Source organism: Pinus tabuliformis, chromosome 7 (genome assembly GCF_031772625.1).
Source record: "Pinus tabuliformis cultivar Carrire ecotype Pingquan chromosome 7, CPIR1, whole genome shotgun sequence".
NCBI lineage: Eukaryota > Viridiplantae > Streptophyta > Pinopsida > Pinales > Pinaceae > Pinus > Pinus tabuliformis.
In genome coordinates this window covers 665,134,900-665,144,937 of record NC_142293.1, presented here as the reverse complement: position 1 = coordinate 665,144,937, position 10,038 = coordinate 665,134,900, and the positions used below count along the sequence as shown (strand labels likewise).

Sequence of the window (10,038 nt, the reverse complement as noted above, 5' to 3'; positions counted from 1 at the left end):
TTTGATCTTTTAGTCCATCTACATGGACAAAAGAATTGCAAGAGTGAAGTAACCTTTGAAAATTACCACAATTTCAGTGAAGACACCTGCTTTAATGTGTGGGTAAAATTTTATCAAAATTGGTAAAATTTATATTCACTTGTACCTACTGCTTTACAGTTCATGTAGAACATGGTAAAATTGAGTCAAATTTATTTTTACTTATCAAGTATTCCCATTAAATATTTTAAATTTATGCATTTTTACCCATTCTGCATGGAACAAAAATGTTTTGAATGTTTGATGATTACTCGAAAACCTAAATTAGCATATCTTTCTTTGATTTTCTCAATGTTATAAATGTTTTTACTAAGATCATTTGTTGGCTCGAGGCAACCTTACAAGAATATTGATGATAGATTAAAGAAATTAAATTGTCAGATGTTGACTAGAACTGCAAATGAGAAAGGAGATTTGCAACCTTTGATCCATGCTACACTTAATTCAAACTTTCTTATAACTTGTAAGAGGAATGACCAATTAAAGTTTTTATAATTTCCAGCCAAATTACTTTTATGGTTAATGAAGTACTGTGGGTGGCCTTTTAAGGTTTGTTGATTGTAAAATGCCATGTCTAATACGTTCATTTTTAACATTTTGTTGTCTTTGCCTACCCTGTATAACTTTATAGCCTGCATTGGATAAAGAAATGGACATAAAAGTACTTGTCCCAAAGAACACAAACTAGAAATGGAAGGAAATCAGTTGATAGAAACAAGAGTGGTTGGGCCAACTATGGGCAATAAATATGGGGTACACATGCATAGGAAATAGCAAGGAATTGAAGAAATATTAGGAAATAAGAAAGCAAATCACATGAAATGTTATAAAGAAGATTTTGTTTTATATATTTTTCATTTATACAAGGAAATATACAAGTTGATGATAGATCATTCATGGCCAAACTTCGCATCAAATATTGAATGTTAATTGAATAATAAAGTTGGAAACTATATCAAGGTGTTACCTTATAAGGATAAAAAAATTCTTAATTTGATGATGATGTTAAGAAGTAACTAGCAAGTAATGCCTAGTTTATTTTTACTAGGCAGTCTAAATCATGAGTGGATGGACAAAACTCCTCCCAATCAAATTTAAATGCCAAGAATGAAAAAAGTTCCCCCAAGCTTTAATCAAGATTTTGTCAACACTCTGACTTCATGGAGTAGTTTGTTGAGTTGAACTTTCTAACATTGGTACTGTTTAATAAAAAGAGATAGACATAGTTATATTAATGAAACATTATAAATTATAAAATGGGAGAGTCTAATAAATCCCTTGTTTCTAATACAAACATCATGTGTGGCCTTGACATGATTGAAAGAATTGTTATTTAGAAAGGAGACAATTTTTCATTGACAAGGACAATTTTTTCATGGTGGTCCTCAGCGAGCTTATGATCATGTGATTAACATATCTTAACTCATATATAGGACCTCGTGCCATGTTAGAAAAGCATGGATGTCCTAACCCTACATTAAGTCTTTTGATTTCACACTAATCTCCATTGAACTTAATTACATCCATTCATTCTTAGAGTGAACAATTCTTTTAGCTGAGTTGGCACACCTGAACAGAAGCAATTAGGAAATCATTTTCTTTGTGAAATATCCATGGTTTTTTGTGAGTGCATGTTCTTATTTTTTACTCCACCAATTCACCACCAAATTATACCCCACAACCTTCAATCTTCAGGGGCAATCTTCAGGGCAATCTTGGTACATTTATAAATCCCAAGGCTTCCCAACTGATCACATCGATATTCAGGCTAAGGTATCATAGTTTATAAGTTAAGTTAGCAGGAGGAAAATGTTGAACTCAAAGACATTGTTCTTCCCATGCCCTTCTCGGGTAGCAGCTGTGAAGTACTTCTTAATTGTCATCCTACTGGTCATCATTCAGAACCTAGATATAGCAGCGGGAAAGCACTGGCAGACAACCAGGTCGGCAATTTATACTATGTTGGTGTTTACTGGAGTGTTCGGGTGTTTGATTATATTAACATAACTATACATGCATTGGGTTGGAGGTGAGGCTACGTAATGTGACACGTCTTTAGGTGAGAACATTTTGAATAAACAAAATTATTAATTGACCAAAGTGATGTAAAAGAGAAGAATCCAGTTTTAGATGTCTGTCTGCAAATTAATTACTTACTTCTTAAGTAATGAAATATATGTTGTGGAAGAGAAGTTTCGAGTTTCAATATAGATTTGCAAATTGATAATCCACTTCTTGCTGATACAGATGATGGAGATGAATCGCATGACTTCAACATTTCCAAAGAAACTGCGGATGAAGAGAATATTGTAGATTCCATTGCAGGTATGCAAAATGGCCATGTGCTAGTAAAGTATTAAACTGATGAGAATTGGTTAGTTTGCAAAATAACAAGTTTCTTTTTAAATATGAACCAGACAATAATGAAGAATGTGAGTGGACTTTATTTTACTTCTCAAATCTCATAAAGATGAATCAATGGATTTCAGCGGCAACCAAGAATTTGAATGAACATGATTGTTAATGCAGGTAATTGGAATGAGGGTGATCGATATAAACTTCTCCATGAGAAACAAGCTCTGGAAATTTTACCACAACAAGCATCATCCAGTGAAGTTTGAGATGGTGAATAATGCACCATACAGTACATTTCAGCTACTTCTGTTCAGGAAAATCCCATCTCACTTGTTAATAATGAAACTCACGAGTATGGGTTGAAGAATTCAGAAGCCATTGAAAGATATCAAGATCATGTAGTTGAAAAATAAGAGCAAGTTGAACAGGTTTACAAAAGTGAAACTCACGATGATGAAGAATGAAAATCACATAAGAATTATAACAGTAGCCAAAATGATGGTTGTCCCATGTTGTCTAATGTAGTTTCTTTGAAATTTGGAGATCATCAACTGATTCATTCATCATACGATGAACCTCAAGAAGCTTATGAGAATATTCGAGTTTTAGATGTTGGTCTGCAACCTCATAACTCAGCTATTGAGGATGAAGTTCATGAAGAAAAATTTCATTATTCAGAGTCCAAACAATGACAAACAGTTTTATGGCCTTGATGAATTGTATGGTTCAAAAGTGGACAGTGTCTGTAGTATGTATGAGCCAATGCCTAGTGTTTCCTAGCATGCAGGTGAGTCATCTCATTACAAGGTTGATGGGATTCATGTCTACACACAAATAGAGAGTGATACTTCAAAGCAGAAATTAAGTTGTCCATGTAATTATAAAGAAACAAAACCAGACACGGCTCAGGAGATTGTTGATTCTTCAAATAGTTTTGAAGGCAGTATTGATGTGTTCACTAGTTTGGGTATGCCTTGACTCTGTTCTAGTTCCCCTAGTATTAATATTAATGATGTGTTCCCTTTGCTATAATGATTTCAATACTCCATTAAACAAGCCCAACCTTACCGACAGTAATGATGTGTTCCTTGTTCAGGTATGGATGAATCTATTCTTGAAAAAGCAGTCACGGCTGAGGAGACTGTTCAAAATAAAATCAATTCTTAAGACAGTATTGATTTGTTCCCTTGTTCAGGTATTATTCTTCAAGAAAAAATATGGGTTTCCTTTGTATTTATAGTAATGATGTGTTTTCTCCACATTTATAAGTGTTTTTACTCCATGAAACACAACCCAGCCACTAATGATCTGCTGCAATAATTCTAGAACAAATTAAATGAGCCAAGCTTCCAGATAATAATGATATGTTCCCTTGTTCAGGTATAATTGATTCTATTCTTGAAACAAAAGAAAACATTTCAATCGATTTTGTAGACTATAACAATGTGTTCCCTCATCAAGGTATGTATGATTTTGTTCCAGATAAAAGATGGATTGTCTCAGTAATGATAGTACTAATGTGTTGTTCCCTCTGATGTAATGACTCTGGTACTCTTTTAAACAAGCCCAAACCTATGGACACTAATGACATGTTTCTTTGTTAAGGAATGGATGATTCTATACTAGACAAACTCATAGAGTCTTACAAAAGAGGCATGTAAGCAGGAAATGCCCCAGTTAAATACTCCGTTGAAGACCCCTACGGTTACTGACAGATATAATATATCTCCCTGTTTAGTCACTTTGTTCGGACTGGAATATAGTACTGCATCCAGAAAGCCAGAGCTTGGACACTGTGACGTGGAGGAGAAGATTCCAGTTTCAAATGTAGATTTGGAAAATAGTCCACTGCTAGGAGACATAGATAATGAAGATGAATCACATGATTTGGAAATTGCTGAAGAAACTATCGATGAAGAGAAGATTGCGGATTCAGTTGGAGGTAAGAAAAAAGGTAATTTGTTAGTAGAGGATCAAGTTCTAGAAGGTCCAGTGCAACAGACTTCAAATAGTGAAGCTCAAGCCAATGAAGAATGCAGTAAAGAGTATCTTCAGGAAAATCCCATATCACTTGTTAATGATGAAGGTTTAGAGGATGAATTGAATGATTCAAAAACCACTGAAGGGTATCAGGTCTCTATAGTTGAAAACGAAGAGCAAATTGAATAGTTTTCCAAGAGTGAAACTCAGAATGCTCAAGAAACTATATCTCCTAAGAACTACAATGAGGAAGCTCGAGAGGTTGCAAAGGATGAAGCTCATGAAATCAAGTCTTATTTTTCAAACAAAAGCAAAGTGTGTTTTGGACTTGATGAGTTCAATGGTCCTCAAAAGGAGGAAGATGACAACCAACAGATTTATGAGAATGAAGCTTATGAAAGTGAACCAATGGATTGTGGCAACACTCCAGAATTAAAAAATAAGCTTCAATTTGATGCAGACAATTTGAATGGTGCTCACCAATTCGAACTCCTGCCAAAGGCTTTGTCTCTAGAAAATCTGTCACAGCTGGCATCATATAGTGAAGGTCAAGAGCCTGGGGAATGCAGTGAAGAGGAGCTTTTAGTTCTAAATGATGTTCAGAAAAGTCACATCTCACTGGTTAATGGTGAAGCTCAAGAAGATAAATTGAGTGATCCCAAAACTAGAGAAGGATTTCATGACTCTATATATCAAAGAGAGGAGCATTATGAACTTGCTTCAATGGCTAAAACTCAGGATGTTGAAGAAACCATATTTCACAAGAAAAATGATGGCTCTCCTGATGTAGTTTGGATGAAAGTGAAAAATCCTGAACAGGTAGATATGTCCAATGAACTTCAAGTAACATATGAGAACATTCAAGCTTCAGAGGATGAAGTGCATCAAGGCAACTTTTCAGACAATGGAAATGAGTTTTATAACCTCAATGAGTTGTATGGTTCAACTCCTCAAAAGGAGGAAGATGTAGTTGAGTAGATCACCAAGAATGTTCACATTCCCTTAACAGATGGTGATCAAGTGGAACATGGATCTTACAATGTAGCTATGGAAAAAAATGAAGTTGAAGATGAAGCATATAAGGAAAGCATTAGTATTGTTGATGGCATAACTGATGCAATTCAAATTAAAGAAAAATTGTTTGATATGGACAACCATGGAAAACATGAGGGATTCATTGCCCCTAACAAAATTGAGGGAAAAGAGGATGACCAGGAAGAAAAATCTATACAGAACGGAGCTGAAGAGACATAAGAATTCAAAGTTGGACAAAATATACAACTTGTGAAAGTAGACACAGTGGCCAGCAACCAAGAACCTTCTAACATGGATACTCCATTGAAGATGCCTATGCTTACAAAAGGCCTTGATATATCTCCTTGCTTGAATTCTTTGTTTGGATTGGACATTAGTGATCCATTAGATAAGCCCAAGATTATGGAGAGTAATGATGCATTATTTTGTTCAGGTATAGCTGATTCTCTTCCAGAAAATATCTCAGAGATTGTTACAGAAGCTGCATGCAAGTAGGAACTTTACCAATTGGATAATCCTTTGAAGACCCCTGAGGTTACAGAGGGATATAATATAGTTGTGGAAAAGAATGAAGTTGAATATTGGGCACGCCAGGAAAGCATTTTTATTGTTGATGGCATAACTGATGCAAGTCCAATTAGGGAACAATTGTTTGATATGGACAACAATGAAAAACATGAGTGATTCATTGACCCTGCCAAAATTGATGGAAACAATGGCCAGGAAGTTGTAGAGGCCCAAAATTTCAAAGTTGGAGAAAATATGCAGATTGTGGTGAGCAAGCAGGAACCTTCCAATTGGATACTCCGTTGAGGATCCCTGAGGTTACGGAGGGATATAATATATCTCCTTGTTTAAGCACCTGATTTGGCCTGGACTCCAGTATTCCATCCAAAAGTTCAGGAACTTAGAAAATGTTACTATATATTCGCTTGTTTAAGTATGAATGAATCTCTTCTAGAAGACAAGGATGTGTGTAATTAGCAACTTTCCTTGGATAAGCCATTGAAGAGGCTTGAACATGCCGAGGGACCAGAATATGATACCCTAGTGAAAAATCTTAAGCTTATAGAAAATGATGTGACATCAGAGACTGAATATTTGTCATTGCATGTCCCACTTGGAGGCCATGTCTCTGTCATGGAGAAGGATGCTATGGTTTTGGATGGGATAGAGCATTCTGAAAGTATTCTCCTCACATAAAATCATGTAGAATCTGGAGAAGTAGCTAAGGGTTCTACTATTTTGGATGATATGAATGTTCCTAGTAAAGGGGATTTAAAAAGCACCAAACTTGTAGACAGAATACTAACTTTGAGTAATAGATTACAAAAATTTCAATTGGACTTACAAGTACAAATGCCAGAGTCATTCCATGCTACACCTTCCAAAAGGCCGATGAATTCAAAATGTAATGGAAGCATAGAGAAAACCAGAGATACCATTTCTATTTATAGGCCAAGGCAATCTATAGGAAGTGATGAGGCTATGCACAATTCATTGAAGGAGAGTAGTGCTGAGCTAGTGGGACAACTTAGTTTATGGAAGGTACCAAATCTACACAAAGAAAATGAAACAGCAGTAAAGGATTCTTAAAAGGTAATCTAAATTATGTATGAACTTCATATTTTTCCATCTTCTTTATCAGATTCATCTTAAGGAACATAGTACACAGTTGGTGCACTATATGTATGACATTTTTTCATTTTTTCTTTTCAGGAGATAAGTAAACAATTTGTTTCATAGAATTTGTCATCACCTGCACTGGAACAGAGGATGGAATCCTTGGACACACCACTGAAGATGCTTGGACATATTGAGGGCCATGATATATCTCCTTTATTGTACACCATATTTTGACCAAAATGTAGTACTCCATTGACAAATCGTGAGCTTACAGAAGATAATGATAAGGTTGTTACTGGCACACCATTTGAAAATTCTTTGTAGCCACCATTAGTGACTGAATCAGGGGGAGTTGACAATTTTGGCAATGAATTTCCATGGTTATTTTATGTATCCCATGAAAAGAGGCCTAGTTTCCAACACCACAAGAAAGTCGATGCAATGAATGCATTGGTATATTCCTAGCTATGTACACATCTCTCTTTTTCTGTTGATTTCCTCATATGAAATTCATTAATTATTATGCTAACGCTGATGATTGTTATCCATTTCTCCACTTAGGTCCGAGTGTCTGTTGTCCTCACAAATGGCCTCTTTGGGTTGAACCTTGATTGTGATAATTATATAAACAACAACAAATCTATTCATGAGGCAATATGTTTTCTAATGGATCCAGTTCTTAGGAAGAAAACTTGCTATGTACAGTTTTCTCAGAGATCAACACGATCGATATGCTAATCATAACACTATGTTCTTTGATGTAAGCATTGATCAACACCCAAAATGTTTTCTTATATTCAATTATGAAATTTTCATATAATTTCAGCCTGTCATATTAATTCTGAAATCTTTGCAGATCACCTTGAGAGGTTTTGATGGTATCCAAGGGCCTATTTATGTGGGTACAGGGTGTTGTTTTAATAGACAAGCACTCTATGGTTATGATCCTGTTCTCACTGAGAAGGATCTTGAAACAACATGTTTTCTGAGATGTTGCTAGGGATCTAGAAAGAAGAACAGAAAATCAAACAAAAGGTATGATGACGATAAGAAGAGAACCAAGCAAACTGAATCTACTATACCCATCTTTAGTTTGGAAGACATAGAAGAGGGTGTTGAAGGTGAGTCCATGTCCAAACCAGTGATTTGTATTTTTTGACAACTCATTTACCCTTAAACATTGTTCGCCCTCACCCTTCTATGAAATTGCGTATTGCAGGATTTGATGATGAGAAATCATTGCTCATGTCCCAAAGGAGCTTATAGAAAAGATTTGGTCAATCACTAGTGTTTATTCAATCTACCCTCATGGAAAATGGTGGTCTTCCACAATCTGCGAATCTTGCTTCTTTATTGAAAGAAGCCATTCATGTTATCAACTGTGGATATGAAGACAAAGTCAGAATGGGGAAAAGAGGTATGAGTAGAGGTGGATCTGCATCTATTTGATGATGTTGTGGATTTTTTTTAGTTCATTGAATTAGTTTTTTCTATAGTGAAGTTGTATAAACATTTTTCCTGAATGTGCATAAATTCTCTTCAGAATAAGGCAACATTTTGTTTAGGAAACCAAGCACCAGGCAACTATTCTTGAAGCAAAGATCTAATATCACTGGGTTTGCATATTTTGTGCAGATTGGGTGGATTTATGGTTCTATCACAGAAGATATTTTGACTGGGTTTAAAATGCATGCTCAACACTGGATTTCAATATATTGCATGCATGCACGCCCTACATTCAAGGGATCTGCACCAATCAATCTTTCAGATCATTTGAATGAAGTGCTCTGATGGGCCCTTGGTTCTATTGAAATTTTACTGAGCGGGCATTGTCCAATTTGGTATGGCTACACCAATTGCAGAGGCTGGCATACATCAATACCATAGTTTATCCTCTCACATCCCTCCCACTGGTTGCATATTGTACCTTGCCAGTTGTTTGTCTTCTTACAGGGAAGTTTATCATTCCTGAGGTAAGATTGTCAACCCTTACTAACCTTAATCTTGTCAAGCTTTACTCACCTCTAATGCAACCTGTCTTTTAGATTTTTTTTGGATTTTGTTCTCATACAATGCTTCACATTTTTCCCCTGATTTTTATATTTAATTTGATCTGTAGATTAGCAACTTTGCAAGTGTGTTCTTCATATTATATTTTATTTCCATTTTTACAACTGTTATTCTAGAGCTACGTTGGAGTACAGTTGGAATCGATGAATGGTGGAGGAATGAGAAATTTTGGGTTATTGGAGGTGTATGAGCACATATGTTTGTCGTCTTTCAAGGGTTACTGAAAGTTCTAGTGGGGATTGACACAAACTTTACTGTCACATCAAAGTCTTCAGATGAAGATGGTGAATTTGCTGAGATTTATGTTTTTAAGTGGACCAGTCTTCTCATCCCTCCAACTACTTTTCTTGTGGTAAATCTTGTTGGTGTAGTAGCAAGTGTTTCCCAAGCTATTAATAGTGGTTATCAATCTTGGGGTCCATTGTTTGGAAAACTATTTTCTCTCTATGGGTGATTGTTCATCTTTATCCATTCCTCAAGGGATTAATGGGTCACCAGAACTGGACACTGACAATACTTATTGTTTGGTAAATTCTTCTTGTGTCCATATTCTCCCTGCTTTGGGTGAGGATAGATCCTTTCACAACAAACACAAGATCATCATCAAACACACAACAATGTGGTGTAAATTGCTAAAACCAATGTTAGCTTTCGTTAGCAGCAAATAAGGAGGAACTAAAAACACATCTGAGGGCCAAGAATATCTCAAATTCGTTTGTATCATCTGTAGATAATAATATTCGAGAGGGAGGGGCTTTAAGCATATTGCTTTCTAGCTAGTTCCAGCATAGGGACTAAACCTTGTACTTTGTCTTTGATTGATAGTTAAGATTGTACAGTGTAGTTGGTTCTCTGTTTCAACTAGGATAGCTGAGTTTTACTTGAAGTGATGCCTGTCCCAGAACTAATCTAATGCCACACAATAGTGGGCAA

At 35.7% G+C, this 10,038-nt stretch overlaps 1 pseudogene; it reads left to right on the top strand.

The window, feature by feature from the left end:
- The first annotated feature begins 4,782 nt into the window (after positions 1–4,782).
- LOC149249202 (putative cellulose synthase A catalytic subunit 1 [UDP-forming]) lies at positions 4,783–9,741 on the top strand (annotated as a pseudogene).
- Positions 9,742–10,038: the final 297 nt, after the last annotated feature.